The sequence below is a fragment of the Zea mays genome, chromosome 2 (genome assembly GCF_902167145.1).
Source record: "Zea mays cultivar B73 chromosome 2, Zm-B73-REFERENCE-NAM-5.0, whole genome shotgun sequence".
Lineage (NCBI taxonomy): Eukaryota > Viridiplantae > Streptophyta > Magnoliopsida > Poales > Poaceae > Zea > Zea mays.
In genome coordinates this window covers 233,117,162-233,143,455 of record NC_050097.1, presented here as the reverse complement: position 1 = coordinate 233,143,455, position 26,294 = coordinate 233,117,162, and the positions used below count along the sequence as shown (strand labels likewise).

The 26,294-nt window shown below is 51.0% G+C and overlaps 1 protein-coding gene across 21 annotated transcripts in view; it reads left to right on the top strand.

The window, feature by feature from the left end:
- The first annotated feature begins 430 nt into the window (after nt 1-430).
- The window catches only part of LOC100278220 (uncharacterized), a 47,149-nt gene continuing 21,285 nt past the window's right edge, over nt 431-26,294 (top strand). For 6 of the 21 annotated variants that reach the window (XM_035964708.1, XM_035964707.1, XM_035964713.1 and 3 more), the window contains exons 1-2: nt 1,612-2,241; nt 2,333-2,870. The gene's annotated coding sequence lies outside the window, so the exon portion shown is untranslated. Of the gene's footprint in view, nt 2,242-2,332; nt 2,871-25,676; nt 26,291-26,294 lie in introns of those variants that run through there. The other 15 variants (XR_004855912.1, XR_004855911.1, XR_004855915.1 and 12 more) reach the window with 10 other exon arrangements.

Here is a 26,294-nt window from a genome sequence, read left to right as displayed (position 1 = left end):
CCGCAGCGGGCGGGGATCTGGAGCGCGCGGGCGACGTCGACGTAGTCCCCCGTGGCGCGCCCGACGTAGCAGAGGCAGAAGGGGTCGGCGTCGAAGGCGGCCTCGTACGCCGCGCAGCACGCGGCCGAGGGCGCTCCCGCACTCTTCCAGCCCGGCCAGCGAGTCCTGGCAGTACCCCTGCGCCGCCGCCACCGCCACGGGAACTGACGTGGCGACGAAGGCGGCGGCCGCGACGACGACGAGGATGAGGTGGAGCGGGAGATGGCGAGGCGTCGCCATAGATAGTACTCGCCTACTCGGCCGAGATGGTGGATGGAGGGAGATTTGGAGATCAGGCGACGGCTGCAGCGAGGCTATATACGTCGTTTGCTTGCATTGCGATTGCGACGTGTATTTATAGTCAGGGTGCGAAATTGCTAACGACTTTTCCAGAGTTGAGGTGAGTGCCGGAGAAACATGGGAGGTTGTTTGGTTTCGGATTTGCATCTGGATTTGGAAGAGCAAAAGGACTTTCTCCTGCGACGCGTGCATGAAACAGACACGCAGTCGTAATTTAAATTTAACCGACTCCACGGGCGCGTAAAATGGCAAACCAACCCAGAACCCAGCCCCGAAAATGCACCGCGCCGCCGCCGCCACCGTGGCGGCGCCGCAGGCGACCGACGCGCAGCTCCTGGCGGGCGCGGTGGAGGCGGCGATCGCCACCCGATCCGCGCGGCTCGGCCGAGCGGCCCACGCGCGCGCGCTCAGGCTGCTGTCCCCGGCGCTCCCGCCCTTCCTCTGCGCGCACCTCGTCAACCTCTACTCCAAGCTCGACCTCCCGGGCGCCGCCGCCGCGTCGCTGGCCGCCGACCCCAGCCCCACCGTGGTGTCCTACACGGCCTTCATCTCGGGCGCGGCGCAGCACGCGCGCCCGCTCCAGGCGCTCTCGGCGTTCGCCGCCATGCTCCGGCTCGGCCTCCGCCCCAACGACTTCACGTTCCCTTCCGCCTTCAAGGCCGCCGCCTCCGCGCCGCCGCGCAGCGCCGCCGGAACGCAGCTGCACGCCCTCGCGCTCAGGTTCGGATACCTCCCCGACGACGCCTTCGTCTCGTGCGCGGCGCTGGACATGTACTTCAAGACGGGCTGCCTCGCGCTGGCGCGCCGCCTGTTCGACGAAATGCCCAACAGGAACGTGGTCGCCTGGAACGCGGTCATGACCAATGCGGTGCTCGACGGCCGCCCCCTTGAGACGGTCGAGGCCTACTTTGGGCTCCGGGGTGCTGGTGGGATGCCGAACGTGGTCTCGGTCTGTGCGTTCTTCAACGCGTGCGCTGGTATGACGAACCTGTCCCTTGGGGAGCAGTTCTATGGTTTTGTGGCCAAGTGCGGCTTTGGCAAGGATGTCTCCGTGTCCAATTCTGTGGTGGATTTTTATGGGAAGTGCCGTTGCGTGGGGAAGGCCAGGGCGGTGTTTGATGGGATGGGAGTTCGGAACAACGTGTCCTGGTGTTCTATGGTTGTTGCATATGCGCAGAATGGGGCAGAGGAGGAGGCTTTCTTTGTCTACTTGGGTGCAAGGAGAGCTGGGGAAGAGCCGACTGACTTCATGGTTTCCAGTGTGCTCACCACATGTGCAGGCCTGCTAGGACTTGACCTTGGGCGTGCTCTGCATGCAGTTGCTGTCCGTTCCTGCATTGATTCAAACATTTTTGTTGCAAGTGCCTTGGTTGACATGTATGGGAAGTGTGGCGGAATCGAAGATGCTGAGCAGGTCTTTTTCGAGATGCCACAGCGGAATCTTGTCACATGGAATGCGATGATAGGAGGTTATGCTCATATTGGTGATGCTCACAATGCACTTTCTGTGTTTGATAAAATGATAATGGGTCAAGAAACAGCACCTAACTACATCACACTTGTCAATGTTCTCACGGCATGCAGCAGAGGAGGTTTGACAAAGGAAGGGTATGAGTTGTTCCAGACAATGAAGTGGAGGTTTGGGATTGAACCAAGAATTGAGCATTATGCTTGTGTGGTGGACTTGCTTTGCCGTGCAGGAATGGAAGAGCGAGCTTATAAGATCATACAGGGGATGCCAATGAGACCTTCCATTTCTGTCTGGGGAGCACTACTTGGGGGGTGCAAGATGCATGGGAAGACAGAACTAGGAAGGATTGCTGCTGAGAAGTTGTTTGAACTTGATCCTCAGGATTCAGGCAATCATGTTTTGCTCTCAAACATGCTTGCATCTGCTGGCAGGTAAAGTAACTTAAATACCCTTCTTTTCAAACAAGCTGCACTCACTCATAAATTGTGCTTCAGATTTAATGTAAATTTTGAATTGCCCCAGGTGGGCAGAAGCAACGGATGTGAGAAAGGAGATGAAGAATGTTGGGATCAAGAAGGACCCAGGGCGCAGTTGGATCACTTGGAAAAATGTTGTCCATGTTTTCCAGGCTAAGGATACAACACATGATATGAATAGGGAGATCCAGGCATTGTTGGCCAAGCTCAAAGGGCAAATGCAAGCTGCTGGATACATGCCAGACACACAATATGCTCTCTATGATCTTGAGGAAGAAGAGAAAGAATCAGAAGTGTTTCAACACAGTGAAAAGCTTGCTCTGGCTTTTGGATTGATATGTATACCACCTGGCATACCTATAAGGATCATGAAGAATCTGCGAATTTGTGTAGATTGCCACCGGGCTTTTAAATTCATATCTGGTATTGCTGGTAGGGAGATAATTGTGCGGGACAACAATATGTTTCATCACTTCAAAAATTATGAGTGTTCATGCAAGGATTATTGGTGAAAGTTGTATCCACAAGATATACTGATGCATGTTTTGTTGGCATCTCTAGAAGCACCTCTGCAGATATAGAAGGTATCTATTTTAGTTCCTTTACATGATTTGTATTCTATCATGCTCCAACATAGATTTTGTTTTAGTTGAATTCTTTAGCCATTGTGTTAGTGAAAACCATTGTCTTCATCTTCCAAATTCTGAACTATCGTAACTGATATGAATATATAATAGATTATTGCAGCAGAAGCTATGTGATGTTTATTCTCAAAACACACCATATCAGTAGTGACAAATTATTTTGTGTATTTCATTTACTAGGTGATGGCATGTGGGTTGTTACATCAAATAACAAGTATTTATTCTAAAAACATCATTGATGAACCAATCACAGTGGATACAAATGCCAAAGCAAGATGCTAGCCACTAAGGCCGTGCTCAGTAGAGCATGCATATGGCCGTGCAAAATAATGTATCCTACTGTAGACTGCATTGTTTACAGAGTGAAATTTGAAATAGTGAGTGTGATATGATGTGAGATAAGGAGGCTGTTGGAGATAGCCTAAGGCTAAAACTGCACTAGGCAAAAACAGTGCAACTTGCACAATATTTGTTCATACTGTAAGTAGAGGGATTCTAACTCTCATCAAGAGGATGACACTATGAGTTGGGGCAATTTTCTGTTTATTTCCTCAAACACTACACAATGCCATACCCATCTAAGGGTTGTAGACCCATATTTATAGCCCTAGAGGCTGCACTACCACACCTTCTCACACACACTACACAACAGGATTGTCCTCTAGATGCTAAAGAGACTACAGAGGACAGTCAAAAAACGACTGCTGTCCTCTAGATGCTAAAGAGACTACAGAGGGCAGTCAAACTGTCCTCTAGATGCTAAAGGACTACAAAGGACAGTCAAAAGCGACTGCTGTCCTCTAGATGCTCAAGACTTATTCCATCATTCTCCCCCTAAGTCTTGGGCGTCGTCTTGTGGGAAAGTTGGGCCATCCCGGACCTGGAGCAAAGCTCAACAAATTTGATCTTCCCAAGGGGCTTGGTGAGCAGGTCTGCAAGCTGATCCTTGGTGTTGATGTAGCGCGCCTTGATGCTCCCTTCTGCCAAGCAGTCTCGGATGAAATGGTATCTCAGCCGGATGTGCTTGCTCCGTTCATGGAACACGGGGTTCGTGGCCAATGCCAGAGCGGACTGGCTGTCCACCCTGAGTTCCACCGCTCCAGTGTCTCTCCCGAGGAGATCACCGAGCAGTCGAGCCAGCCAGAGCGCCTGAGTCGAAGCAGTGGACGCCGCTGAGAGCACTTAGAGGGGGGGGGGGGTGAATAGGTGATCCTGTAAAACTTAAAACTTAAGCCACAAAACTTGGTTAAGTGTTAGCACAATAATCACCAAGTGGCTAGAGAGGAGTCTCAACAAAACACAGTATCCACAAAGATATCAATCACAGAGATGACACAGTGGTTTATCCCGTGGTTCGGCCAAGACCAACGCTTGCCTACTCCACGTTGTGGCGTTCCAACGGACGAGGGTTGCAATCAACCCCTCTCAAGCGGTCCAAAGACCCACTTGAATACCACGGTGTTTTGCTTTGCTTTTCTTAATCCCGTTTGCAAGGAATCTCCACAACTTGGAGCCTCTCGCCCTTACACTTGAAGTTCACAAAGAAGCACGGAGCAATGGAGGGATTAGCAACTCACACAAGACACAAAAGATCACAGCAAATACGCACACACAGAACCCAGACTTAAGCTCAAATGGCTAGCACACTAGAACGGAGCTCAAATCTCTAGAATGTCGAATCAAGTGCGCAAGAATGATGTGTGAGTGATCAATAGTGCTCAAGGGATGCTTGGTATCCTCCTCCATGCGCCTAGGGGTCCCTTTTATAGCCCCAAGGCAGCTACGAGCCGTTGGGAGCAATCTGGGAAGGCAATCCTTGCCTTCTGTCGCGTGCACACCGGACACTGTCCGGTGCCCGATTTCTTTCCTTAAATGGCGCAGCCGACCGTTGGCAGCCAGAGAGCCGTTGGCGCACCGGACATGTCCGGTGCACACCGGACAGTCCGGTGCCCCCTTCTAGCCGTTGGCTCGGCCACGTGTCCCGCGCAGATCGCGCGGCCGACCGTTGGCTCACCGGACAGTCCAATGCACACCGGACAGTCCGGTGAATTATAGCCGTACGTCGCCAGTGAATTCCCGAGAGCGGCCAGTTCGCTCGAGCCAGTCTGGCGCACCGGACACTGTCCGGTGCACCACCGGACAGTCCGGTGCTCCCAGACTGAGCAGACTTTGGCTGAACAAAGCCATCTCATTTCCAATTCGATTTTTCCTGTTTCCAGCACTTAGACACAACACATTAGTCCACAAAATAATGTACTAAGTCTAGAAACATACCTTTTGACATGATTTGCACTTTGTCCACCACATTGCATAGATCAACACAAAAGCACTTGCGTTGGCACTCAATCACCAAAATACTTAGAAATGGCCCAAGGGCACATTTCCCTTTCAATCTCCCCCTTTTTGGTGATTTATGCCAACATAACATAAAGCAAGTAGAACAAGTGCAAAATCACTTCAAATAAAACTCACATTTGTTTTGAATTAGATTTGGCATATATGGATCATTCTTTGCCACCACTTGGTTTGTTTTTGTAAATCAAACTCAAATTTCTATCTCTAAGTCAAACACACATGTTAGGACATAAAGAGAGTCATTCCAAAAGGAATTGATTCAAGATTTCAAAAACTCCCCTTTTTCCCATAATCAACATTTCTCCCCACAAGAAGCCAACTTTTGACAAGAGAGACAATAAAAGAGTTTAGTTTTGACAAACCAAAAGCTCTATTCTACTATTTTCAAAATCTCTCAAGTGGTAGCTGATCCATTTATTGCTTTGACCTTTATTTTCTCCCCCTTTGGCATCAAGCACCAAAACGGGATCAATCTTGGCCCTTTAACCCTATTGCCTCACCAAAATCTTCAACGAAGAGCAAATAGGCAATAAGAGTGTAAAGATGAACTTGGAAAAGTTACTCTTTTCATCGGAGTGCAGTGGAAGTCTTTCATGGTACAAGTCCACCTTTTCCCTTTCAATCCTTCTTCGAGACTAAATCATCAAACTCAAGCACATGGTTAGTCTCAAATGGTCAAGTTGTAACACATCTCCCCCTAAATATGTGCATCACTTTGCAACGGACTTGTGAGGTCCAGGGAGTGTTTGTACAACTTGAGCACCATAACTAAGCAACAAAATGCATAAGGAACATGATCAAAGGCATAAACACATGTATGCTATAAATCAATTCAAGTTCCGCGAATCTAAGACACTTAGCTCACTACGCAACTTGCAAAAGGTCTTCTCATCTAGAGGCTTGGTAAAGATATCGGCTAGCTGGTTCTCGGTGCTAACATGAAACACTTCGATATCTCCCTTTTGCTGGTGGTCTATCAAAAAGTGATGCCGGATGTCTATGTGCTTTGTGCGGCTGTGTTCAACAGGATTTTCCGCCATGCGGATAGCACTCTCATTATCACATAGGAGTGGGACTTTGCTCAGATTGTAGCCAAAGTCCTTGAGGGTTTGCCTCATCCAAAGTAGTTGCGCACAACACTGTCCTGCGGCAACGTACTCGGCCTCAGCGATGGATAGGGCAACGGAAGTTTGTTTCTTAGAGTTCCATGACACCAGGGACCTTCCTAAGAATTGGCACGTCCCCGATGTACTCTTCCTATCGACCTTACATCCAGTATAGTCGGAATCTGAATATCCAATCAGATCAAAGGTAGACCCCTTTGGATACCAGAGCCCGAAGGAAGGCGTAGCAACTAAATATCTAAGGATTCGCTTCACTGCCACTAAGTGACACTCCTTAGGATCGGATTGAAATCTAGCACACATGCATACGCTAAGCATAATATCCGGTCTACTAGCACATAAATAAAGTAAAGACCCTATCATAGACCGATATGCTTTTTGATCAACGGACTTACCTCCTTTGTTGAGGTCCGTGTGTCCGTCGGTCCCCATCGGAGTCTTTGCGGGCTTGGCATCCTTAATCCCAAACCGCTTCAGCAAGTCTTGCGTGTACTTCGTTTGAGAGATGAAAGTGCCGTCCTTGAGTTGCTTCACTTGGAACCCAAGGAAGTAGTTCAACTCGCCCATCATTGACATCTCGAATTTCTGCGTCATTACCCCGCTAAACTCTTCACAAGACTTTTTATTAGTAGAACCAAATATTATGTCATCGACATAAATTTGGCACACAAAAAGATCATCGTCACAAGTCTTAGTGAAAAGAGTTGGGTCGGCTTTCCCAACCTTGAAAGCATTAGCAATTAGAAAGTCTCTTAGGCATTCATACCATGCTCTTGGGGCTTGCTTAAGTCCATAGAGCGCCTTAGAGAGCTTACACACGTGGTCGGAGTACCGTTCATCCTCGAAGCCAGGGGGTTGCTCTACGTACACCTCCTCCTTGATTGGCCCATTGAGGAACGCGCTCTTCACATCCATTTGGAACAACCTGAAAGAATGGTGAGCGGTATATGCTAGCAAAATACGAATGGACTCTAGCCTAGCCACAGGAGCAAAAGTCTCCTCAAAGTCCAAACCTGCGACTTGGGCATAACCTTTTGCCACAAGTCGAGCCTTGTTCCTCGTCACCACTCCGTGCTCGTCTTGTTTGTTGCGGAACACCCACTTGGTTCCCACAACATTTTGCTTAGGACGAGGCACCAGCGTCCAAACTTCATTTCCCTTGAAGTTGTTGAGCTCCTCTTGCATGGCTAACACCCAGTCCGGATCTAGCAAGGCCTCTTCTACCCTGAAAGGCTCAATGGAAGAGACAAAGGAGTAATGCTCACAAAAATTAACTAAACGAGATCGAGTAGTTACTCCCTTGCTAATATCACCCAGAATTTGATCGACGGGATGATCCCTTTGAATCATCGCTCGAACTTGGGTTGGAGGTGCCGGTTGTGCTTCTTCCTCCATTACTTGATCATCTTATGCTCCCCCTTGATTACACGCCTCCTGTTCATCATCTTGAGATGAGGGATGCACCATTGTTGAGGAAGAAGGTTGATCTTGCTCCTTTTGTTCCTGTGGTCGTACATCACCAATCACCATGGTTCGTATAGCGACCGTCGGAACATCTTCTTCATCTACATCATCAAGATCAACAACTTGCTCTCTTGGAGAGCCATTAGTCTCATCAAATACAACGTCGCTAGAGACTTCAACCAAACCCGATGATTTGTTGAAGACCCTATACGCCTTTGTATTTGAGTCATAACCTAACAAAAACCCTTCTACAGCTTTGGGAGCAAACTTAGAATTTCTACCCTTCTTCACTAGAATATAGCATTTGCTCCCAAATACACGAAAGTAAGATATATTGAGTTTGTTACCGGTTAGAAGCTCATACGACGTCTTCTTGAGGAGGCGGTGAAGGTAGACCCTGTTGATGGCGTGGCAAGCCGTGTTCACGGCTTCCGACCAAAAGCACTCGGGGGTCTTGAACTCTCCAAGCATCGTCCTTGCCATATCGATGAGCGTCCTGTTCTTCCTCTCTACCACACCATTTTGCTGTGGTGTGTAGGGAGCGGAGAACTCGTGCTTGATCCCTTCCTCCTCAAGGTACTCCTCCACTTGAAGGTTCTTGAACTCGGACCCGTTGTCGCTTCTTATCTTTTTCACCTTGAGCTCAAACTCGTTTTGAGCTCTTCTTAGGAAGCGCTTGAGGGTCCCTTGGGTTTCAGATTTATCCTGCAAAAAGAATACCCAAGTGAAGCGGGAAAAGTCATCCACAATAACTAAACCATACTTACTTCCCCCTATACTTAGATAGGCGACGGGTCCGAAGAGGTCCATATGTAGCAGCTCCAGGGGTCTTGATGTGGTCATCACATTCTTGCTGTGATGTGCTCCTCCCACTTGTTTACCTGCTTGACATGCTGCACAAGGTCTATCTTTTTCGAATTGCACGTTAGTTAATCCTATCACGTGTTCTCCCTTTAGAAGCTTGTGAAAGTTCTTCATCCCCACATGTGCTAAGCGGCGATGTCACAGCCAGCCCATGCTAGTCTTAGCAATTAAGCATGCATCTAGACCGGCCTCTTCTTTTGCAAAATCAACTAAGTAAAGCTTGCCGTCTAATATACCTTTAAAAGCTAATGAACCATCACTTCTTCTAAAGACAGACACATCTATGTTTGTGAATAGACAGTTATATCTCATATTGCACAATTGACTAACAGATAGTAAATTATATCCCAGAGACTTAACTAAGAATACATTTGAAATAGAGTGTTCATTTGAGATTGCAATTTTACCTAACCCTTTTACCTTGCCTTGGTGTTCCCATCACCGAATATTATTGAATCTTGGGAATCCTTGTTCTTGACGTAGGAGGTGAACATCTTCTTCTCCCCCGTCATATGGTTTGTGCATCCGCTGTCGATAATCCAGCTTGAACCCCCGGATGCATAAACCTGCAAGACAAATTTAGGCTTGGGACTTAGGTACCCAACTCTTGTTGGGTCCTACAAGGTTAGTCACAATTGTCTTAGGGACCCAAATGCAAGTTTTATCACCCTTGCATTTTGCCCCTAATTTCCTAGCAAATATCTTCCTATCCTTTCTACAAATAGCAAAGGAAGCATTTAAAGCATGATATATTATAGAAGGACCATCCATAACTTTCCTAGAAACATGAACAATATTCTTTCTAGACACATGATGAACATATCTCCTAGACATATCTCTATCATGCATATAAGAAGAACTGGAAGCAAACATAGCATGTGAATCATAACTTCTATAGTCATTTCTAGCATGTCTCCTATTATGATACATAAAAGCATGATTCTTTTTAGTACTACTTGCCATAGGAGCCTTCCCTTTCTCCTTGGCGGGGATGGGAGCCTTATGGCTTGTTAAGTTCTTGGCTTCCCTCTTGAAGCCAAGTCCATCCTTAATTGAGGGGTGTCTACCAATCGTGTAGGCATCCCTCGCAAATTTTAGCTTATCAAATTCGCTCTTGCTAGTCTTAAGTTGAGCATTAAGACTAGCCAATTCATCATTAAGTTTAGAAATTGAAACTAGGTGTTCACTACAAGCATCAATGTCAAAATCTTTACACCTATTACAAGTTGCAACAATTTCTACACAAGATGTTGATTTACTAGCTATTTCTAACTTAGCATTCAAATCATCATTAATGCTCCTTAAGTTAGAGATTGTCTCATGGCAAGAAGATAATTCACAAGAAAGCATTTCATTTCTTTTAACTTCTAGAGCATGAGATTTTTGTGCTTCTACAAATTTGTCATGTTCTTCATACAACAAATCCTCTTGCTTTTCTAAAAGCCTATTCTTATCATTCAAGGCATCAATCAATTCATTAATTTTATCTACCTTGGTTCTATCTAGGCCCTTAAATAAACATGAATAATCTATTTCATCCTCATCACTCGATTCGTCCTCACTTGAAGAAGCATAAGTAGAGTTTCAAGTACATACCTTCTTCTCCCTTGCCATAAGACATGTGTAACGCTCGTTGGGGAAGAGGGATGACTTGTTGAAGGCGGTGGCGGCGAGTCCTTCATTGTCGGAGTCGGAAGAGGAGCAATCCGAATCCCACTCCTTGCCTAGATGCGCCTCGCCCTTTGCCTTCTTATAGTTCTTCTTCTTCTCCCTCTTGTTCCCTTGATCCTGATCACTATCATTGTCGGGACAATTAGCAATAAAATGACCAAGCTTACCACATTTGAAGCATGAGCACTTCCCCTTTGTCTTGGTCTTGCTTGGCTGCCCCTTGCGACCTTTTAGCGCAGTCTTGAATCTCTTGATGATGAGAGCCATCTCTTCATCATTCAGTCCGGCCGCCTCAATTTGTGCCACCTTGCTAGGTAGCGTCTCCTTGCTTCTTGTTGCCTTGAGAGCAAGAGGTTGAGGCTCATTGATTGGACCATTCAATGCGTCGTCCACGTATCTTGCTTCCTTGATCATCATTCGCCCGCTTACGAACTTTCCAAGTATCTCCTCGGGCGTCATCTTGGTGTACCTAGGATTCTCACGAATATTGTTTACAAGATGAGGATCAAGGACAGTAAAAGACCTTAGCATTAGGCGGACGGTGTCGTGGTCCGTCCATCGCGTGCTTCCATAGCTTCTTATCTTGTTGACAAGGGTCTTGAGCCGGTTGTACGTTTGGGTTGGCTCTTCTCCCCTTATCATAGCGAACCTCCCGAGTTCGCCCTCCACCAACTCCATCTTGGTGAGCATTGTGACGTCATTCCCCTCATGAGAGATCTTGAGGGTGTCCCAGATTTGCTTGGCGTTATCCAAGCCGCTCACTTTGTGGTATTCATCCCTACACAATGAAGCTAGAAGAACAGTAGTAGCTTGTGCATTTTTATGAATTTGCTCATTAATGAACATGGGACTATCCGTACTATCAAAGTGCATTCCACTCTCTACAATCTCCCATATACTAGGATGGAGAGAGAACAAGTGACTACGCATTTTGTGACTCCAAAATCCGTAGTCCTCTCCATCAAAATGAGGAGGTTTACCAAGTGGAATAGATAATAAATGAGCATTTGTACTTTGAGGATTACGAGAGTAATCAAAAGAAAAGTTTGAATTGACCGTTTTCTTTTTCTCGTAGTCGTCGTCGTCCTTTTGGGAAGAGGAAGATTCGTCGCTGTCGTAGTAGACGATCTCCTTGATGCGCCTTGTCTTCTTCTTCTTCCCGTCTTTGTGCTTGTGGCCCGAGCCCGAGTCGGTAGGCTTGTCATCCTTCGGCTCGTTGAAGATAGACTCCTTCTCGTTGTTGTCGACCACCATCCACTTTCCCTTATGATCCATCTCTTCGGGCGATTAGTCCCTTCTTGAAGAGAACGACTCCGATACCAATTGAGAGCACCTAGAGGGGGGGGGTGAATAGGTGATCCTGTAAAACTTAAAACTTAAGCCACAAAACTTGGTTAAGTGTTAGCACAATAATCACCAAGTGGCTAGAGAGGAGTCTCAACAAAACACAGTATCCACAAAGATATCAATCACAGAGATGACACAGTGGTTTATCCCGTGGTTCGGCCAAGACCAACGCTTGCCTACTCCACGTTGTGGCGTCCCAACGGACGAGGGTTGCAATCAACCCCTCTCAAGCGGTCCAAAGACCCACTTGAATACCACAATGTTTTGCTTTGCTTTTCTTAATCCCGTTTACAAGGAATCTCCACAACTTGGAGCCTCTCGCCCTTACACTTGAAGTTCACAAAGAAGCACGGAGCAAGGGAGGGATTAGCAACTCACACAAGACACAAAAGATCACAGCAAATACGCACACACAGAACCCAGACTTAAGCTCAAATGGCTAGCACACTAGAACAGAGCTCAAATCTCTAGAATGTCGAATCAAGTGCGCAAGAATGATGTGTGAGTGATCAATGGTGCTCAAGGGATGCTTGGTATCCTTCTCCATGCGCCTAGGGGTCCCTTTTATAGCCCCAAGGCAGCTAGGAGCCGTTGGGAGCAATCTGGGAAGGCAATCCTTGCCTTCTGTCGCGTGGCGTACCGGACAGTCCGGTGCACACCGGACACTGTCCGGTGCCCGATTTCTTTCCTTAAATGGCGCAGCCGACCGTTGGCAGCCAGAGAGCCGTTGGCGCACCGGACATGTCCGGTGCACACCGGACAGTCCGGTGCCCCCTTCTAGCCGTTGGCTCGGCCACGTGTCCCGCGCAGATCGCGCGGCCGACCGTTGGCTCACCGGACAGTCCGGTGCACACCGGACAGTCCGGTGAATTATAGCCGTACGTCGCCAGTGAATTCCCGAGAGCGGCCAGTTCGCTCGAGCCAGTCTGGCGCACCGGACACTGTCCGGTGCACCACCGGACAGTCCGGTGCTCCCAGACTGAGCAGACTTTGGCTGAACAAAGTCATCTCATTTCCAATTCGATTTTTCCTGTTTCCAGCACTTAGACACAACACATTAGTCCACAAAATAATGTACTAAGTCTAGAAACACATACCTTTTGACATGATTTGCACTTTGTCCACCACATTGCATAGATCAACACAAAAGCACTTGCGTTGGCACTCAATCACCAAAATACTTAGAAATGGCCTAAGGGCACATTTCCCTTTCAGCCGCTATGTACTCGGCCTCGCAGCTGGACATGGCCACAACCTGCTGCTTGACCGACTGCCAGCTAATGATGCACTTGCCGAGGAAGAAGAGGATCCCGCTTGTGCTCTTGCTAGTGTCGATGTCACCGGCGTGGTCGCTGTCGCTGTACCCGACAAGGCGTGCCTCCCCAGGGCACCTCGGGTAGTAGAGACCGTGGTCGAGAGTCCCCGCAACATAGCAGATGATCCTCTTCACAGCCTGCTCATGCTCCGTCGTCGGTCGCTGCAGGAACCGACTAACGTAGCCGACGGAGTATGCCAAGTCAGGTCGTGTGTGGACGAGGTAGCGAAGGCTCCCCACAAGTCGCCGGTACTGTGTAGCATCCACCTCCTCCGTCGTGCTGTCGCGACTCAGCTTCAGCCTCTCCTCCATCGGAGTGAGAGCTGGGTTGCAGTCGGTGAGCCCAACCAGCTCAACAATGCGCTTGGCATAGGCGGTCTGGCGAAGTGTGATCCCGAAATCTCCCTGGTGCACCTCAATCCCCAGGTAGAAGGAGAGATGCCCCATGTCACTCATTTGGAAGGTGGCCTTCATCTCTTCCTTGAACGCTGCCACCTCTGCATCCTTGGCGCCGGTGATCACCAAATCGTCGACGTAGACACCCACCAGCAGGGCACTTCCTCCATTGCCCCGCCAATAGATGGCCGCCTCGTGCGGGCTTGGCGTGAAGCCCATTCCTTTGAGCGTGGAATCCAGCTTGGCATTCCACGCCCTTGGTGCCTGTCGCAGGCCATAGAGAGCCTTGCGCGGCGCAACACCTTGCCTTCCTTGCCAGGGATCGCAAAACCTGGCGGCTGGTGTACATAGACCTCCTCCTTTAAGTCGCCGTTAAGAAACGCCGACTTGACATCCATGTGATGAACATGCCAGCCCTCCTGGGCTGCCAGCGCGAGGAGTCGCACAGATTCCATCCGTGCCACAGGGGCGAAGGCATCGTCGAAGTCGATCCCCTCCTGCTGCAAGAAATCGCGTGCCACCAAGCGAGCCTTATGCTTGACAATGGCGCCGACTTCATCCCTCTTCAGTTTGAACACCCACTTAAGGGTGATCGCGCGATGACCAAGAGGGAGATCAGCGAGCTCCCAAGTGCGGTTCGTCTCAACCGCGTCCATCTCCGACTGCATCGTGGCACGCCAAGCCGCATGTTTCTCGGCCTCCGCGAAAGACCGAGGCTCACCATCGTCGCATGCAAGATGCAACTCTCCTACAAGAATGCGAGACGCAGGGCCCGACACCGACGGGTCGATGAGAAGGCCCTCCACCCTTTGATACCGCAACGGCTCACCGTCGTAGCACGCGTCGACGCGCTCCTCGTCGCGGGAGAGCGGGGTCATGAGCTCCACTGGGTCGTGCTCGACACGAGCTGGTGTCGGAGAGGACGTTCCTGGAGAGGGTACCGTCGGTGCTGGAGTACGTGGTCGCGAAGAGCTCGCTGTAGCCGGAGTCGTGGCTGGAGTGCGTGGTGGTGAAGAGCTCGTTGTAGCCGGAGCTGGAGAGCGTGGCGCTGGAGTCGGTGGAGACTTGGGGGCTGGGGTAGACCTGCTCGGAGAAGAGTTGCCTACTCCCCCAGCTCCCTCAAAGTGAACGTACTCGATGGTGAAGTCGTCGTACGTCGGAGTCGTGTCGTCGTCCCCCGCCTTGTCCCACGCCCATCCTCGCCCTTCGTCGAACACTACGTCGCGCGCCGTGCGCACACGCTGTGTTCCTGGGTCAAGGATGCGGTAGGCCTTAGAGCCCTCCGCGTAGCCAATGAACACCCCCGGGGTGCTCCTGTCGTCGAGCTTGCCGATGTGGCCAAGTTCCTTGGTGAACGCGAGGCAGCCGAAGACCCGTAGGTGAGAGACCGCCGGCTTGCGCCCATGCCAAGCCTCGTACGGTGTCATCCCGTTGAGTGCCTTGGTGGGCGAGCGGTTGAGGATGTAGACCGCTGTCACCACCGCCTCTCCCCAGAAGACAACCGACATTCCCCTCTGTTTGAGGAGAGCCCGAGCCATCCCCACAACCGTCTGGTTGCGCCGCTCGACGACGCCGTTCTGCTGCGGGCTGTACGACGCGGAGTAGTGGCGCTGAACGCCCTCATCCGCGCAGTACGACGCGAACTCAGCTGCCGTGAATTCGCCGCCGTTGTCGGTGCGCAGCACGCGCAGCTTGCGGCCGCACTCCGCCTCCGCAGCGACCTGCACACGCCTGATGGCGTTCACAGTCTCTCCCTTGCTACCAAGGATCATCACCCACATGTAGCGGGAGAGATCGTCGACGAGCAGCAAGAAGTAGCGTCGTCCTCCTAGTGTGGCTGGTGTCACCGGGCCACACAAGTCCCCATGCACGAGCTCGAGCCTCTCCTTGGCTCGGAAGCTCGACTGCTGAGGAAAGGGGAGCCGTCTCTGCTTTGTCAACACGCAGACATCGCAGAATTGCTCCACATGGTCAAGGCACGGCAGGCCTCGTACCATCTCCTTGGCATTGAGCCGCTTCAGGGCCTCGAAGTTAAGGTGCCCGAAGCGCTCGTGCTACTGTCATGCCCCGTCGTCTCGACGAGCAGCAAGGCAGCAAGGTTGTGCCACCTTCACATTGAGGATGTATAACCGATTTGGACTCCTGCGTACCTTGGCAAGAAGGCGACGAGAGGGGTCCTAGATCCTCATGACTCCGTGCTCGACCTCCACGCGCGAACCATTCTCGTCCAGCTGTCCTAAGCTGATGATAGAGTTCCTCAATGCGGGGATGTAGTAGACTCCGGTGAGTAGTCTGTGCTCACCAGATGCGGCGGTGAAGACGACTGAGCCGGCGCCCTTGATCTCTACGCCGGAGGCGTCCCCAAACTTGACGGAGCCTCGGACGCTAGAGTCAAGCTCGGTGAAGAACTCCCGTCGGCCGGTCATGTGATGAGTGGCGCCGGTGTCGAGGCACCATCCTTCGATCATGTCTTTGCTGGAGCCGTCGTCGAGGAAATCGCGTGCTTTCGACTCATCAAGGTGGAGGAGTGCCGCTGCGGCCGATGCCGCTTGAGATAGCTCGATGCTTGCATGTGCTAGGAGCAGAGCCTCCTCCTCCGCCTCCGCTTGTGCGACGTTGGCCTAGCCACGTCGTGGCTGTCGACAGTCCCTGGCCCAGTGGCCAAGCTTGCCGCAGTTGTGACAGCCGTCGTCTCGTGCCGGCTTCTTGTTGCCGACGGCGCCGCCTTGGGCACCTCCACGGGCACCACCCTCAGCATGTCCTCGCGCCCCGGCCTGGGCGCCTCCACGCGCCTTGCGTGGCTTGCCGCGTTTGCGACCTCGTGTCGAGGAGGACTCCCCCTTCTTCTGGTCACCCTGGCAGGCCTCCCACTGCTCCCGAGTGAGATGTAGCTTTCCACCAATAGTGATAGGGCCAGAGGGAGCCTGTGGTTCGTCGCCGTCGACCACCTTGAGACGACCTATCGCCGCTTCGATCGTCATCGTGGAGAGGTCTAGCAGAGACTCGATCGATCGAGCGATCTGCTTGTACTTCTCGGGGATGCAACGGAAGAGCTTCTCAACAGCTCTCTCCTCATCGTAGGTGTCGTCGCCGAACTGCACCATCTTCTGCAACAGAGTGTTGAGGCGGAGAGCAAAGTCATCAACATCCTCACCTGGCTTGAAGGCCAGGTTCTCCCACTACTTGCGAAGTGCCTGCAGTCTGGGCTGCCGCCGCGTGCGCCCTCGCCCGGAGCGCCGTTAGCGCGTCAGCGCCTATCTGGGCTGCCGCCACGCGCGCCCCCATGGGGGTGCGCGACTGCCCACTGTGCCGCCTGCTCTCGCGCTGCTTCCCTCGTCAGCCTGAGCTCTTCGTCGGTGTTGTCGTCGACAGAAGCAGAGCTGCCAGCTCTACTGCCGCGCAGAACCTCGAGCTCTGCTGCCGCCGCACGTGCAGCATCCGCCGCCTCCGCTGCTTCTACTTCCGCTCTCGCTGCTGCCAGTTCCGCTGCCGCCAGCCGTGCTGCCCTCGCCGCTGTCGCTGCAGCCGCTGCTGCTGCTTGCTCTCGTTCTTGTGCCGCGGCGACCTCGGCTTCCTGCTGGCGCCGCGCACTCGAAGTGACCGAGCGTAGGGACATGGTGGGCTAGTGAGGGGTCGCTGCGTGTGGAAGAGGCTGTCTCAGACGAAAGGTTGCTCGTCTGAGCAGGAGAGGAAGGGACAGTTGGAGCTCTTGCTGCCGACTGAGTGTGGGGAGAAGCGCGGGAAGGAGATGAGCAAGAGATGTTTAGGCTGCAGGATAGTTTGGCTCCGATACCAATTGTAAGTAGAGGGATTCTAACTCTCATCAAGAGGATAACACTATGAGTTGGGGGCAATTTTCTGTTTATTTCCTCAAACACTACACAATGCCATACCCATCTAAGGGTTGGAGACCCATATTTATAGCCCTAGAGGCTGCACTACCACACCTTCTCACACACACTACACAACAGGATTGTCCTCTAGATGCTAAAGAGACTACAGAGGACAGTCAAAAAACGACTGCTGTCCTTTAGATGCTAAAGAGACTACAGAGGACAGTTAAACTGTCCTCTAGATGCTAAAGGACTACAGAGGACAATCAAAAGCGACTGCTGTCCTCTAAATGCTCAAGACTTATTCCATCACATACAAGTGCTATTATTCCTTGAATTGTATATTAATCCCTTGCAGCCAAAGAATCTTCTATTGTATATTAATCCCTTGCAGCTAAATCCCCATTGTGATGTGAGTTTAGAATCAGTTTTTAACTCTTCAACAGCAAAGCAAGGAGACACTATCAACCTTAATTATATATGAATGTGATCAATGTGGGCATGCATACGAATAATTGTTTGAATTAGAACACAGATTTGCATCAAAAGTTATAACCATTAAAGGAATGCAACAGCTCACAGATAACACGTCAAAATAAATTAATCTTCTTAGGATAAGAGGCATTATCCGACTACAATAGATGCACAATAGACCTATAGATATTCACAATTGGATGACTGAAAATAGATTATATGCTTATTTTAGTTCTCACAACAGCTGCATATTTTTTCTTTGATTCAGAAAGAGAATCGGTAGTGCATTGCACTTTTAGTTTTCCTACATGTTATCATCAAATAGTACCAGCAGTTTGAATAAGAATGTGATCCGACGCATAGTTACTTATGGAAAATGTTGGAAACCCTAATACCATTCCAAAGAGAGAGAGAGAGAGAATGATGGAATAAGTCTTGAGCATCTAGAGGACAGCAGTCGCTTTTGAATGTCCTCTGTAGTCTCTTTAGCATCTAGAGGACATCAGTCGCTTTTTGACTGTCCTCTGTAGTCTTTTTAGCATCTAGAGGACAACAGTCGCTTTTTGACTGTCCTCTGTAGTCCTTTTAGCATCTAGAGGACAACAGTCGCTTTTGGACTGTCCTCTATAGTCTCTTTAGCATCTAGAGGACAATCCTGTTGTGTAGCGTGTGTGAGAAAGTGTGGTAGTGCAGCCTCTAGGGCTATAAATATGTGTCTCCAACCCTTAGATGGGTATGACATTGTGTAGTGTTTGAGGAAATAAACAGAAAATTGACCCAACTCATAGTATCATCCTCTTGATGAGAGTTAGAGTCCCTCTACTTACAGAGAGAGTTGTACAATATATGGGGGAGTCCCTAACGGGCCATCTAACAGTAAACCTAAGCCTAGTGGGACCCGCACGTGTTATAGACTCCTTCTATGGTCAGCAGTACCAAAGGCGCAAAAAAGGAAAGGAGCAGCAGCAAAAGGAATCAGGAGAGGAGATATGATTTAGGCACAGAAAAGGAAAGAAGGAGCCACAGAAACAAAAGGAATCAGGAGATATGATTTAGTTTGTTCCTATACTAGCAGATTGCTTAAGAATAAATGAGAAGAGTGTTTCCCTCAATTAAGAGATATGATCTAGTTTATTTCCCTGTTAGTATATTTCCTTAAGTAAGGTTTCCTTAAGAGAAAGAGGTGCTAGCTATATAAAGCACCATAGTTTGTAATAGGGGACATCGAAGAAGAATAGATCTCCCAGAGAGGGCGATCTCCTTCGGTCACCTCGACTGGAGATCGACCTCCTCTGGTTCCACCTTCCCCATAGTCCATTGAGTCCATTTCACTCGAGTTCAGCTTTGTGTGGTGTCGATTTCCTGGTTTCCTCCCCCAATCCACATTAAATTGGTATCAGAGCCCACCAGGAGCATCGCCTGCCCATGGCCGGCTCCGTTTCCGATCCTGCAGCCATGACCGCCTCCGAGAAGCTCGATTTCCTGATCAGGGAGATGGCCAACATGACAGACCTGGGCACTAAGTTGTCTGCGCAGATGACTACTGTCACCAACCGGATGAACTCCCATGACAGCCGTCTCGCACGGTTGGAAACAGAGGCTCCCGAGGGGGACCAGCCAGTCCCTCCTCTCCACCCCCAAGCCGCCGATGCATCCGCCAGCGCCGTGCACGACGACACGCACGACCCATCCGGAGGGCGGACCATCCAAGGGGTCGATCGGGAGGGACACCGCTTCCCCGACGGGTTTGGTGGCGGCCACGTGCAGGGCGACCGTGCAGGGGGCCTTTATGGCCGCGCCGCTGACCGCATGAGGGGTCCCTACGGCCGCGTTGACGCCGGCGACTTCTACGGCCGTGGTCACGGTGCTGGCGGCGGTCGGGATGGCTTCGACGGCGGCTTCCCCCACCGCGACCGTCCCAAGCTCAACTTTCCCTCCTTCGACGGTACATCAGACCCTCTTCCGTGGCTGACAAAGTGTGTGGCCTATTTTCGTGGCATGCGTACCATGGAGGAGGAGAAGGTTTGGATGGCAATGATGCACCTCGAAGGCATTGCTGCAGAGTGGTACTACGCTCTGGAGCGGGATTATGGCATCCTCACCTGGTCTCGCTTCGCCGATTTCGTCAACATGCGGTTCGGACCGCCGTTGAGGACAAACGGTCTCGCTGAGCTGAAGGATCTGCGTCGCACGAGCACAGTGGATGACTACATACGTCAATTTTCCTTGGCATTATGTCATTGTGCTGATCTATCTATGCAGCACCAAGTGAATTTATTCACAGCAGGTCTGGGCGAGCCTTTACGCACGGACGTGGAGCTGCAGGCCCCGTCCCATCTACAAACAGCCATGAACCTGACCCGGGCCTATGAGCGGCGCGACACGGAGGTCAACAACGCGTTGCGGGGTATGTATCGCGCACCAACAACCAAGACTGACGCATCACTGGCCCAACATCGGCCGACGATGGTCACCAGACCGCGCTTCAAGCGCCTGACTGCTGAGGAGATGGCAGCCAAGCGTGCCAACGGCGAGTGCTACCACTACGCCGAAAAGTACACTGCTGACCACAAGTGCAATGCCCGCGGGGTATTCTTGATCGAGCTGGACGACGACGCGGAGGCCGACACACTTGCCGACGATTTGGGTGTGTCGCTCCACGCCCTCACCAGCATCGACGTGGGCGGGACCATGAAGCTACACGTCCGTATCGGGGATACAACCTTGCTGGCCCTAGTGGACTCTGGGTCGACCCACACCTTCATCCATGAGACCACGGCGTCCCGGTTGGGCCCCTCCGCGTGGAACCACGCCCGGGCCTCACCGTCAAGGTGGCCAATGGCGAAAGAGTCACCAGCCAAGGTGTCTGCCCCATGCTACGCGTCTCCATTGATGCAGAGGACTTCGACCACACCTGCTACGTTCTACCTCTCGCCGGCTTCGACGTGGTTCTGGGGGTCCAATGGCTTCGCTCCCTACTCTGGAACTTCAACGCCCTAACCATGACGCTCTGGCGTCACGGCCGCACCGTGACATGGACAGGGGTGGGAGGCCCTACACCCCGGTGCAACGCCATCGTCGGGACGCAGGACTTGCTACCCGCGTTACTCGACTCCTACGCCGACGTCTTCGCGGAACCACGAGGACTGCCTCCACAATGTCGCCAAGACCACCGCATCCGGCTGCTGCCGGGTACGCCTCCAGTGGTCGTCCGACTGTATCGCTATCCTCAACTCCTCAAGGACGAGATCAAACGCCAGTGTGAGGACATGCTTCAGCAAGGCATCATCCGGGAGTGTACATTGGCATTTTCCTCGCCGGTGTTGTTGGTCAAGAAGGCGGACGACTCATGGCGATTCTGTGTCGACTACCGCGAGCTTAATGCGCAGACGGTGAAGGACAAGTTTCCAATTCCGGTGGTCGACGAGCTGCTCGACGAATTACACGGCGCCAAGTTCTTCACCAAGCTCGATCTTCGCAGTGGCTACCATCAAGTCCGCATGCATCCAGATGATGTTGACAAGACGGCGTTCCAGACACATCGGGGACATTTTGAGTTCCTGGTGATGCCCTTCGGCCTCACCAACGCGCCATCGACATTTCAGTCCTTAATGAATGACGTGCTCAAGCCCTTCATTCGCAAATTTGTTCTGGTTTTCTTTGGTGATATTCTGATCTTTAGCAGTTCATGGGCGGAACACTTACAACATGTCAAGCAGGTGCTTCAGGTTCTGCAGGAACACCACCTCGTCCTAAAACGGTCCAAGTGTTCTTTCGGCCAGGAGTCTATGGCGTACTTGGGCCACATCATCTCAGCCACAGGTGTGGCAATGGATCCTGCAAAGGTCTCGGCAGTGGTGGCTTGGCCGCAACCGCGGTCTCTGCGGGCACTCCGAGGCTTCCTTGGTCTTACGGGCTACTACCGTAAGTTCATCGCTGGATACGGTGCTGTGGCCGCCCCCCTGACGTCTCTCTTGAAGCGCGAGGCATTCACTTGGACAGAAGAGGCGACAACTGCCTTTAACCGCCTTAAGCAAGCCTTGATCATGGCGCCACTACTCCAGCTTCCGGACTTCTCCGAGCGCTTCATCGTCGACTGTGACGCTTCCGGCACGGGTTTTGGTGCCGTACTGCACCAAGGGGATGGCGCCATTGCATTCTTCAGTCGAGTGGTGGCGCCTCACCACCAGAAGCTGCCGGCCTACGAGCGGGAGTTAATTGGTCTTGTCAAAGCAGTCCGACATTGGCGTCCGTACTTGTGGGGGCGTCCATTCACGGTACGGACTGATCACTATAGCCTCAAGTTTATATTGGACCAGCGTCTTTCTACCATTCCGCAACACACATGGGTCAGTAAATTATTTGGGTATGACCTCACGGTGGAATACCGCCCTGGGAAACTTAACGGGGCAGCAGACGCTTTATCCCGCCGTGATGAAGATGTTGCAGCCCTTCACAGCATCTCGGCCCCGATTTTTCAGCTTTTTGACACACTTCGGGCAGACTTGGCTAATGATTTCCAAGGTATAGAACTGCGAGCAGGGCTGCAGAATGGGACGGCTCCTCCTGGTTGGACTGAGTCTGATGGGTTATTATTGTATAATGGGAAAGTGTTTGTTCCTGCTTCCTCTTCTGTGTGGTCTTCCTTGCTAGCTGAAGCACATGAAAGTGGACATGAAGGTATTCAGAAGACATTGCACAGATGGCGGTCTTCTTTCTACAACCCTTTAGCTGCCCGAAGGGTGCGAGAGTTTGTACAAGGCTGTTCGGTATGCCAGAGGAATAAAACTGAACATCTACACCCCGCTGGGTTACTGCAGCCGCTACCTGTTCCCTCCGAAATCTGGAGTGATATCTCGATGGATTTTGTCGAAGGCTTTCCGAAGGTTGGGGGCAAGTCTGTGATCCTAACAGTGGTAGATCGGTTCTCTAAATTTGCTCATTTTATTTCCCTCGGTCATCCATACACTGCCGCATCTGTTGCTAAAGCATTCTTCGATGATATTGTGCGCCTTCATGGTATTCCGTCCTCCATTGTGAGTGATAGGGATACTGTCTTTACTAGTTCTTTCTGGACAGAACTGTTTCGCTTGGCTGGTGTTAAACTGCAGATGAGCTCAGCTTTTCATCCTCAGTCTGATGGGCAGTCCGAGGTGGTCAACCGAGTGATTGTTATGTATCTTCGCTGTCTCGCCGGTGACCGGCCTAAAAGTTGGCTCAAGTGGCTTCCTTGGGCTGAATTTTGCTATAATTCTTCTTATCAAACTGCCCTGCAATGCTCTCCATTCAAGGTGGTTTATGGGAGAGACCCCCCGACCATGGTCTCTTATTCACCAGGGACAACATGAGTGGTGGTTGTGGACCGACAGATGCAGGACCGGGACCTTTTCTTGGCAGAAATTCGGGAAAGACTGCTTCAAGCTCAAGTGACAATGAAAACGTATCAAGACAAGAGCCGTCGGGATGTCCAGTTCATCGTGGGCGATTAGGTCTGGCTCCGTTTACAGCACAGGACTGCTGTTGGTGTCACTGCAGCCTCTCCGTCCAAATTAGGGCCCAAGTTCTATGGTCCGTATCAAGTGCTGCGGCGCATTGGCAATGTGTCTTATCAGCTCCAACTTCCTCCACGTGCCAAGATTCATGATGTGTTTCATGTTTCACTACTTAAGAAGTTTGAAGGACCCCCGCCAGTGGCTGTTGTTCCTTTACCAGATATTCTTCATGGCAGAATTGTCCCTACACCTAACAAGGTTACTAAAGCCAAGCTGAATCGTGAAGTCTGGGAAGTCCCAGTGCATTGGGTTGGTCGGCCTGCTACTGACGCCTCATGGGAGCAGCTGGATGACTTCAAGCGTCAGTTTCCTGCAGTACAGCTCGTGGGCGAGCTGTTTGTTGAGGAGGGGGGGAAATGTTATAGACTCCTTCTATGGTCAGCAGTACCAAAGGCGCAGAAAAGGAAAGGAGCAGCAGCAGCAGCAAAAGGAATCAGGAGAGGAGATATGATTTAGGCACAGAAAAGGAAAGAAGGAGCCGCAGAAACAAAAGGAATCAGGAGATATGATTTAGTTTGTTCCTATACTAGCAGATTGCTTAAGAATAAATGAGGAGAGTGTTTCCCTCAATTAAGAGATATGATCTAGTTTATTTCCCTGTTAGTATATTTCCTTAAGTAAGGTTTCCTAAGAGAAAGAGGTGCTAGCTATATAAAGCACCATAGTTTGTAATAGGGGACATCGAAGAAGAATAGATCTCCCAAAGAGGGCGATCTCCTTCGGTCACCTCGACTGGAGATCGACCTCCTCTGGTTCCACCTTCCCCATAGTCCATTGAGTCCATTTCACTCGAGTTCAGCTTTGTGTGGTGTCGATTTCCTGGTTTCCTCCCCCAATCCACATCAGCACGACACAATAAGGACCGGACACAAATACACTAACACCCCCACAATCGAAACTCTAGCCACGACAGATGTTGATACTGGACCGAAACTCCTCAAACACCATCGTCGGAAGCCCCTTGGTGAAGACGTCGACGAGTTGCGAGGTGGTCGGAATGTGAAGGACACAAACATCTCCAATGGCGACGTGCTCGCGAACGAAGTGGAGGTCAATCTCGACATGCTTCGTGCGTTGATGCTGGACGGGGTTGGTGGAGAGGTAGACGACACTGATGTTGTCGCAGTAGACCAGGGTGCTCCTCGTCAGCGGACTGTGGATCTCCAGTAGCAACTGGCAGAGCCACGTCGCCTTGTCCACACCGTTGTCCACGACGCGGTACTTAGCCTCGACGCTGGAACGAGTGATGACTGACTGGCGCTTCGACGACCAGGAGACAATGTTGTCCCCTAGGAACACGACGTAGCTTAAAGTGGACCGGCGCGTGTCCGGACAGCCGCCCAGTCGACGTCGGTGTAGACGCGAAGCTCGGTGGTCTTGGATTGGCGAAGAAGGCCGAAGTCGAGGGTACCCCAGAGATACCGCAGGATTCGCTTCATGGCGGTGAGGTGCGGCTCACAGAGGTTGTGCATGTGAAGGCACACCTGTTGGACGGTGTAGGCGATGTCGAGGCGGGTGAAGGTGAGGTACTAGAGAGTCCTGGCTAGGCTTCGATAGCCATTGGAGTCGGCCACCAGAGCCTTATCGTCGGGGGAGGCCTTGCCTTGTGTGTCGACCGGAGTCGCGCACAGCTTGCAGTTAGCCATGCTAGCGCGCTCCAGGATGTCCAGGGTGTACTGGCGCTGGTGGAGGAACATCCCGGGGGAGCGGCGCTCGACGATGACCCCTAGGGAGTGGTGCAGCTCACTCATGTCCTTCATTGCATACTCCTGCTGGAGGGAGGAGATGATGTGACGCAGGAGCTCGACGGAGGAGGCCGCGAGGCCGATGTCGTCGATGTAGAGGAGGAGGTACGTCATGTCCGATCTGCGGTGGAAGGCGAACAAGGAGGTGTCCGACTTGGGCTCGACGAAGCCCTGCGAGAGTAAGAAGGTGGCGAATGGACTGTACCACGCTCTGGGCGTCTGCTTGATATATAAGTTCAAGCAACTTGGTTCAACCATTTTATCAAGCACATATGAGAAGATAGGTAGCAACCAGTGGTGCAACAAAAACGTAGGCAGGTAAAAAAAGATAAGTTCAACAATTATTATTTCAAAAATGAAGTTGGGTATGCTAAACTGATATTACATATAGAAGTCTAACCTCGTCCTCCCCAAACTTCTAGTCTGGAAGATCTTCTGATCATGTTAGTGTGCTTGAAGAATGTGGGTTTTCTTAGTAAAAACATGTAGTATAGGAAAAAGAGGTAAGCTTCTCTCTTTATCCTTAATAATTAGGCGCCCTTTTAAAAAATCTTCCAGTGAAGCCAAATTAGATTGAAGTTACTCTATTATTTTATTCATTTGCAGTAGCTTCCTACCTCAGAAAGTTTAGCTGTTCAAGCCCAAGACAAATGAAGTTGCAACCCTGCAGTGCAACAGCAGACTCAGTCTCACCTGTCATCGCCCCAGGAGCAGTTCCTGAGCAGAGTTACCTCAATGATCGGCGCAGTGCTCCCGACTCCAGGGGCTGGCAGGACGAGAATGTCAAGGGAACCTCGTTCGAAGGAAAAGTTGAGGCGCAGCAGAAGACTAGCAGGGTTGAGCGCTGATTCGGCTCATATTCGACCTGGTAGACCCAAGAAAAACGTCTTGAAGGCTCTGAAGATTTCAGATGGCTCTGATCTCCTATCTCAAAAAGCCCTTGATGCTTATACCAAGCTGTTCCTTGAACCGCTTAATCAAGAGCAGGTCAGGGCCTTGGCGGCGCTGTTTGGCTGGACAGTGCCAGACCTTGAGGCGCCAGCTCCGCTCCAGCTAGGCTGCTGAGTAGTCTGTGTGTGGGTTGTGGTCGTTCTCTTTTGTCAGTAAGCTTTATGGATCCTAGGCGTATTTTATTTTGGAATATGAGGGGATTAAATTCCTTCTCTCAATGAGTATTGATGTAGTCTGTTTGCAAGAATAAAAAATGCCAATTTGTTCTAGACG